The sequence below is a fragment of the Chiloscyllium plagiosum genome, unplaced genomic scaffold (genome assembly GCF_037043375.1).
Source record: "Chiloscyllium plagiosum isolate Xiang-an unplaced genomic scaffold, Cpla_swu_hap1 HiC_scaffold_45, whole genome shotgun sequence".
Taxonomy (NCBI): Eukaryota; Metazoa; Chordata; class Chondrichthyes; order Orectolobiformes; family Hemiscylliidae; genus Chiloscyllium; species Chiloscyllium plagiosum.
In genome coordinates, this window is record NW_028270183.1 from 58183175 (window position 1) to 58192016 (window position 8842).

General features: G+C 44.9%; 2 non-coding genes across 2 annotated transcripts; both read right to left on the bottom strand.

Annotated features, from left to right (window-relative positions):
* Positions 1 to 4096: 4096 nt before the first annotated feature.
* trnas-aga (transfer RNA serine (anticodon AGA)) lies at positions 4097 to 4179 on the bottom strand. Its single transcript has one exon. It is a non-coding gene; the product is annotated as a tRNA-Ser (tRNA).
* Positions 4180 to 5902: 1723 nt separating this feature from the next.
* On the bottom strand, positions 5903 to 5975 carry trnar-ucg (transfer RNA arginine (anticodon UCG)). The gene has a single exon. It is a non-coding gene; the product is annotated as a tRNA-Arg (tRNA).
* Between the last annotated feature and the right edge of the window lie 2867 nt (positions 5976 to 8842).

An 8842-nucleotide genomic window follows, 5' to 3' on the forward strand; every position in this document is an offset into this window, starting at 1 on the left:
TAATGAGACAAATGTTTGGAAGCTGTCTTTGGCTGAATACAATAAGGTGAGACAAGTGAAATAACCAGATTGAATAATTGTGATTGGATACCGATAACCATAAAATAAGTGCATGTTTTTGAATGGTCTGTGGAAAGCATGCTGATTGTTGCATGAATTTATAAATCAGATGAAATATATTGTAAGGAGAATCCATCTCCATGGGAAATGTCTTCTGAACACATCCTAGAAGAAACCCGGGGTATGAAGTGACTGAGAATCGTCTGCTCAGTAACAGGAAGCTGGGGGTTGAATGACTGAAACGTCCTGTAACATGGAGCTGAGAAAACGATCAGAACACCCCCAAACGAATTGAACGTTGGAACATATTTGAAGTACTGAATGGCCTCATGGTGGATTTTAATTGTGTGTGATTTGAAAAACGTACATCTCTACTCCATCCTCTTACGTGTTACACACTGGGGCACAGCCGTTTTCCTGAAACTGGGAATAGGTTGGAACAATACTGGAACATTCCATAATTAGGATTCCCCAGAATATTCTATGACTATGTGGGGGGCATTAGAAAGGCAAGACAGAAAGAGAGGGAAGGTGCTGCATGCAGTAGTGAGAGTGGTGGAGCATGAGCCTTGTTAGGGGATTGGTGCTATAACAGGTATACAGTGAGTGTGAGGGAGCAGAGTATACAAATGTGTGTATATGAGAGAGAGAATGTGTGAACTCACCAGTGTACTCTGGGACAGTGTGTCCCAGAGAGTGTCACAGTGCGTCTCAGAGAGGCGCAGAGAGTGACATAGTGTGTTCCAGTGTGACAGATAGAGTCACAGAGTGCCACAAAGTGTCACAGTGTGTCTCAGAGAGAGTCAGAGAGTGTCACAGTGTGTCTCAGACAGTGTCAGAGAGTGCCACAGATAGTTTTAGAGAGAGTGAGAGAGGGTCACAGTGTGTCTCAGAGAGGGACAGAGAGCGACATAGTGTTTAGATTTTTAGATTAGATTAGATTACGTTACAGTGTGGAAACAGGCCCAACAGGTCCACACCGACCCGCCGAAGAGCAACCCACCCATACCCCTACATTTACCCCTGACCTGACACTAGGGTCAATTTAGCCTGGCCAATTCACCTAACCTGCACATTTTTGGAATGTGGGAGGAAACCGGAGCAACCGGAGGAAACCCACACAGACACGGGGAGAAAGTGTGTTCCAGTGTGGAAGATAGAGTCACAGAGTGTCACAGAGTGTCTCAGAGAGTGTCACAGTGTGTCTCAAACAGTGTCATAGAGTGCCACAGAGAGTTTCAGAGAGAGTCAGAGAGGGTCACAGTGTGTCTCAAACAATCTGTCAGCGAGTGCCACAGTGTGTTTCAGAGAGAATCCGAGAGTGTTACATTGTGTCTGAGAGAGTGTCAGAGAGAATCAGAGAGTGTCACAGTGTGTCTAAGAGAGTTGCAGAGAGAGTCAGATAGTGTCACTTTGTGTCTCAGTGAGTGTCACAGTATGTCTCAGAGAGTCAGGGAGAGTCGGAAAGTGTCATTGTTGGTGTCAGAGAGTGTGTTACCGTCTGTCAGAGAGTGTCACAGAGTGTTTCAGATGTGCTAGAAAGCGTTACAGTATGTCACAGAGAGTGTCGGAGAGTGTCACAGTGTGTCTCAGAGAGCGTCACAGTGTGTTGGAGAGTATCAGAGAGTGCCACAGTGTGTCTCTGCCTGTGTCAGAGATTGTCACAGTGATTTTAATCCCAGTGTTTATAATGCAGAATTTATATCAATCTCTATCATGATTGTTTTAGATCTTTATTTCCATCGCAGTCGGGAGGGAGAGAGGGAGGGAAGCAGCTCACAGCACCATCCAAGCTGACAGCACCATCAACACACACAACTTATTCCCCCGCCCACCCCCCCCCCCCCACCCCCCCCCTCCCCCCCGCGACATACACACACACACAATGCTGGAACGGACAGAAAGAGAGCAGGAAGGAGATTGATTCCAATTTCAATGTATTTTCTTGAAAAACAACGTTGCAAAAAGATGCAACAGTGGTGCACACGAACTTAGATTCTGACACTAACACACATAACACATGCACATTTACACACAAACACACGAACAAACCCCCCACGTACAGGCACAGATAATGTCTTTAATACAGAGATATAACATTTTTATTAATAAGTGATCAATGGTCAGTTGGAGAAGGCAGGAGAATGGAGTTGAGAAATATTTCAGCGGTAATCAATTGCCATGGCAGATTAGATGGGATGAATGATCGAATTCTGCTCCAGTGTCTCATGCTGATATGATCTTTCGGTGCCTGGGATTGTCTTCCCGCAATTTCAGTGGAGACTCAAATTGGTGAGTATGTGATTTACGAGTGTTAATGGCAACAAAGACAGGTTTCAAGGACTGAATGGCCAATATCTGTTCCTAATTATCATCCATTTTCATCTCAAAAGATTGGCGATTGGTTTGAGGGTAACACATTTTGAGACTAAGGGCCTTCCCATTTCAGACTGAGACAGGGATGTTCCTTTTTCTTTAAGGTTCTGTGATCTGTGGCGTTCTCATGCCGAAGTAACAGTTACTGAAAACGCTCAAGGTTGGGTATCATAGAACTTTGATGAACAAGATAATCTATGTTTATTGGGAACAGAGAGGAAAGGGGTGTTTAGTTATAATCACATCACCAATACACATTCTGAATGGTGCAGCAGGCACGACGGGCTGAATGGCCAGCTGCTGCTCCTGCCTCATGTGTTGTTCTCGTATGCACTCTGTAATATTACAGAGATAAAGGACGATCCCATTCAGCCAGTCATCAACATTATAATGAGACAGGAGGAGACCATTCTGCCCTCTCAGGATTTACACACGAACAGCTTGATGTCATTCAGCCTGCTAAGTACATCACACAATGACCCAAACCCGGACTTCAAACCCACCACAGCAGATGGTGGAATTTGAATTCAATAAAATAGTTGGAATTAGCAATCTAATGAAATATTGATTGCTGTCAAAACTAAAAAAAAACCCAGGCTCACTAGTGTCCTCCACAGAAGGAAACTTGCTATCTTCACTGGTCTGACTTACATGTTACTCCAGACCCTCAGAAATGGCAGACTCTCAAATGCCCTTTGCAATGGCCAAGCCAGCCATTCAGATATAATACTGCAAGTTCTCAAAGAAGTGAAACCAGACAGACCTGAGCACTGGCAGCTGACAGCACATCGAAGTGCATGGGTTGAGAAAGGCAGTTCCCCAACTGCTTCTCGAGAGCAACTCGGAAAGGGAAATAAATGCTGGCCCAGCCACCAACACCGATGTCCCATTAATGAATGAAAGATGTCCACACTCAGTAAAGAGAGATAGAGGGGTCAGACGTTACCTGAAACAGTGACTTGAATATATACCTACATGTGCATGATACTCAGCAATATGGGAAAATGTGAAAAATACATGAAGATAAGAGTCAATGTCCCGTCCTCTACTCGGTCCGACAGTTCACACTTCTTCATCCTCCTCTGATTCCATTTCCCAAAGAGTATGTCAAGATTTCCAAAGCTGGAGCCTAAATTATATCGTTTGCTTCTTAAACATTTTTCCAACTGCTAACTGACAATATTTTCACAGTATCTCTTCACAATCCTCTGGCTTGCACCATGTCCAGGGATGAGAAGTCCCGTTTGGTGGAGAGATTCCTGAGGCTGGTGAGTTTCATTTTGGAACAAAGTGGACAAAGATGGTTAAGTGGCATTTTCCTGCGGTTGTTTGCAATGATGGGAGAGGGAGCGGTGGGAAATGAGCACTTTGACGAGCAGGAGGAAGTGTTGCCACTGACCCGAGTCAGAGAACAGAGGACAGGGATTAAAGGAATCTAATGAAAAGCAGCACTTCTGTTTAGGAAGTTCAATAACAACTGCAGAAACCCGATGTGTCGAGCAGTGTATCTGGAAAGAGAAACAGAGATAATGTTTTAAATATGGTACATTTCTGATGAAGAACTCGAGTTTCCCAATTCTAATCAAATTACCGGACTGGTTTGCAAAATAGGTTTTCTGAACTTTGAGCGAAAATTGCTCCTGCAGGAAAGCATTCACGACGTAGTCAGTAGGATTCGAACCTACGTGGGGAAACACCCAATGGATTTCTAATCCATCGCCTTAACCACTCGGCCATGACTACATACAGCGCAGCAGGGTTGAACATTGACCAAATCAGCCGTGATCTCATTGAAAGCTGTCGCTGACTTGATGAGCGAAATGCTTCCATCTCCTTTCATACCTTTGCTGTCATTTGTAAGGTGCGAGACACCAATGTAAAGGAAGAAAAGCACAAAGGGAGGAAAAGATATTTGCAGCCAAACTGAGTCAAAATTATTTTTTGAAAGGAAAATCACACTTGGCAATTTGCTAGATCTCTTTGCGAACATGACCAGCAGAGGTAAGCAAGGGAGCTATTGATCTGAGTATTCTTGGACCCGAAGCAAACAAAGGTTAGTGACATATTCATTTCTTTTTCTGGCGAACGAAATGTTCTTTCCTGATGGTTACAATGAAAGAGATGGTTCCCAATAAAAGACAAAGATTAAGTCGCATCTAGATATATTTCAATGTGACACGATTCATTTTCAGTCCCTAATTACCCCAGAGATGGAGGGGTGAGTTACTTTTCTTCACTCTTCAACTCCTCAGCATGGAGGTACAGACATGAAACCGCTAGAGATGGAGTTCTTGAATTGGGAACTAGCGACACTGAAGGAACTAGGCAAAAGTGAGGACTACAGATGCTGGAAACCAGATTTTAGATCAGAGTGATGCTGGAAAAGCACAGCAGGTCAGGCAGCATCCGAAGAGCAGGCAAGTAGACCTTTCTGTTGCCAGTCCTGCTACGTTCCCCAAAGAATTTTCGTTTTTTGATCAGATTTCCAGAAACTGCAGCTATTTGTTTTATGTTAACCTTCATAATGTTTTGGACAAAACCAATGACATGCCAGCATCGGATAAATCGGCAGAAGTACTGGTACACCGATATGTTTGCTGAACAATACAACCATTCCATGAGCAGGAATACGATCCGGGCCACGGTGCTGAGAGTACCGAATCCTCACAAGTAAATAACAAGACAAAGCGATAAATACTATAGTATTTGATGTAAATAAAACACCCTTTCTGAACATTTCCGTTGCAGATTGTGGGAAAACGCCATTCCGTCCGTGTGCATTGCGGCTAATCAGAGAGCCATCTGTTTTTAGATTAGATTACTTACAGTGTGGAAACAGGCCCTTCGGCCCAACAAGTCCACACCGACCCCCCGAAGTGCAACCCACCCATACCCCTACATCTACCCCTTAACTAACACTATGGGCAATTTAGCATGGACAATTCACCTGACCTGCACATCTTTGAACTGTGGGAGGAAACCGGAGCACCCGGAGGAAACCCACATAGACACGGGGAGAACGTGCAAACTCCACACAGTCAGTCGCCTGATGCGGGAATTGAACCCAGGTCTCAGGCGCTGTGAGGCAGCAGTGCTAACCACTGTGCCACTGTTCTAGTCGCAGTTCCAACTTTGGCCCAAAGTCTCGTGTGTTCTCATGTTTCAAGGGCAAATTTCAGTGAGGTTATCCTATGTTCTTAAATGGCACAATAACGGGGCAAAAGTATGACACTTCCACAACGAATTGTAAGCCTTTTGAGGAACTCATGCTCATTTTCACCCACAGAGGGAGACACACAGAAAGATACCCCCAAACTGACGGAGGTGTCCGTTGTGGAGAGCTGGAATTTGATATGGACAACAGGACAAATGCAAGTTTTAAATGAGAAAGCACAGAGGCGACGTCCCGCAAGGGCTTCACAGCGGAGCGTCAACGTAGACGACAGTCAAAGCAAAACATCCCCCTCGAGCCAGGTAGGACTCGAACCTACAATCTTCCGATCCGAAGTCAGACGCGTTATCCATTATGCCACTGGCCCAAGAGACAAGCCAAGCGTTGGCAGAATGTCGATATGTAATGCCATGGACTTTCACGGAATCAGAATGAAAAAGGTGAACAAGCAGCGAAGATAATCACCAACACTGCTTCACTTCGAAGTTTCCAATTTTTGAAGCAGAGCCTTTCACTGGCAAAGGAGAAACATTTGTCCTCAGCTGCCTGCTTCAGGGTCGCCTCCTTCTCTGCTGGAAGTTTCCATCGTTTTATTCACAGTCACGACGCGATTTCATGATCCACTCCAGTGAAAAAGTGTCATGGTGTCGTCCAAGCAAGACCCTGCAGATACTCAGCGAGAGACCTCCGGTCATTTCGAGCTGTGGATGTGGAATTAGACGAGATGCGTGACACCTTTTATTGGCGCTGCCACTTCACTGCAAATTAGCGGCTCAAAACGAGCCGTTGTTAGCATCAGCTTGATTTGTACCTACCTGCAGTGCATTTGCTAAACAACATCAGATAGATCACATCCGGCCCAGCTGACTTATCTATTTTCACACTCTGCAGTATTTCACCTGCTGAGAGTACCGAATCCTCACAAGTAAATCCTCACAAGAACATTTTCGTTGCAGATTATTTTCAACTTGTCTTCGAAGGCTTACAAAGTGGGAAAAGGCCATTCCGCCCATTGTTCATTGCGGCGAATCAGAGAGCCATCTAGTCTAGTCGCAGTTTCCAACTTTGGCCCAAAGTCTGGTCATGGTGTCATGCAGAAACTCAGCGAGTTCACTCAGACATTTTTGTGTGTGCAGAATGATTTGCCACAGTTAACGCAAATTCAATGACATCCGAATGGGTATATAGACAGGAAGCGTTCGGAGAGATAAGGAACACATTTTGGCAAACATGGTTCAATTAATTTCGGTTATCTGTTCAGCAGGGACAGGTTCGATAGTAGGGTCTTTTTCCGTGCTCGGCATCTTTGGTGTGCTCCCGCAGCTGACACCAGTTTTATTGGACCATTTGCAAAAAAATGCACTCTGTTTGTTATGCAGTCAGCGCGTTTGTCTATATTTCTGGAGGGTGGATGGGACGAGTTGACCCAGCAATGAGGGTCTTTCCGGACTTTTGCTGCCAATGACCATTCGTTTGGCACCTTCCCAACTTTGCCATCAAAGAGTTTGTCTGAAGATTTATTCCGCAAGGATAATGTTACCCCCCTCAGCTCTCCAACGAATCCAGAAACTGACAGCTCTTCATGTGGAACAGAAGCAAAACAGAAAGGGTGGACCATTGTCAGACACACCGAAGCATGCATGCTGCCTTTGCTGCAGTGCAAGCCGATTATGTCATGAACTGCTCAGAGAAATAGCAGCGAAGCAATTCAGGACAACCTGGAGATTTAGTGCATTGCCAAGTCACAGGAAGTGCTCAACAAACATAAAACAAAACGGAACAGCAATAATCCATGAAAAATGAAGTTTACCAATTGCACTCGTGATGAAATTAGGTCAACAATGCGCTGATGACTAAATCTGATCGAGAGGACCAACCACCAGCCCCCTTCACCAGGACAGTAATGAAGGAAATGCGAGAAATACAAAAAACATGTCTCATCGCCACTGCAACAACAAAACCGGCGAGCAGATACAATGTTGAATCTGGTTTCATATCAGCATTGAAATGGTAATATCCATTCACTTTCAGTGAAAACGGTGAACAAAGGAAATTGTCTGAAATATAAATACCCAGCGCAGGCTACTTGGTTCCCCGATTATACTGCTGCACAGACTTTCATATTTAAAGGTACCTTTCAAAGAGAGTGTTTGTGGCTGTCCATATGACAATGGAAATTGTTGCCCTCGCTCTCACTGTCTTTATTGATCGTGTTGGATTTGGCATCCTCACCTTGCACGCGGGAGTTCAGTGTACAATTCTCTGCTGTGAAAAATCGGAGTGCTTTGGAGCAGAAAGATGCAAAGCTCGTGTGCTTCATGGAGATGTTGTTGGAACGTTTTGCGGTGCTGGGAAGTGGGATCCTCACAGTTCTGGGTAACATCCTTGGGGTTGCAGAGCTTGTTGTGAAGCCTCCTGTCCTGTGGCGGTTGGAATTGATTTAGTTTCATTGCCGCTGGGTCCGCTTGTTGGTATTGCAGATTGGATCCTGATCAATGTGTTTATTAATGGAATCCATGGATGGGTGCCCTGCTTCTAGAAATCCTCTGGCTGCTTTCTGATTGCTCTCTCCTATTACTGTTGTGCTGCTCTCGAGGATGCTTGCTGTCTGTACGTATAGCTACTCGGGACAGCTGGCCGTGGCAATTAGTGACGTCCACACAATTTCTTTGCCAAGAATATGTATCCCACAACTGCATTCCCAGATGTCTGGCACACTAAATTGTCAACTAGGATATGCCATAAAGCAATTGAAACAAAATGCTTCCCTTTATTAAAATAAATTTCTGGAAACTGATAGCCAGACTCCTCTGAACACACGGATTTAGGACAGCACATCACCCAACAGCCTCGCTGAGGGAAAGCTCACCAGAAAACAATATCCAATGCCCAACTTGAGCAGGACAAATGTGGTTGTCAAGATTCCACGCAGGGACTGCACGAAACACTATATCGGAGAAACAGTCGGACAACTAGCGAGCTGCAATCATGAACTTCGGCCAGCCCGTATACGCCACGGGCAGATGTTCTTGTAGTTGTATGTAGGGAATTGAGTATTTCTGATTCAGGGGCTTGGACCGTCTGCAGCACTGGATAATTCATTGTGTTGTAATTACTGTTGGAACATATGTAAAACTCGATTGCTCATTGAGATGTACATCCAAAATATTAGCCGAGAGAAGGAATTTGGTGGTTTTTCTGGTGCTGTTCCTGTCATGCCCTCTGAAACTGGAC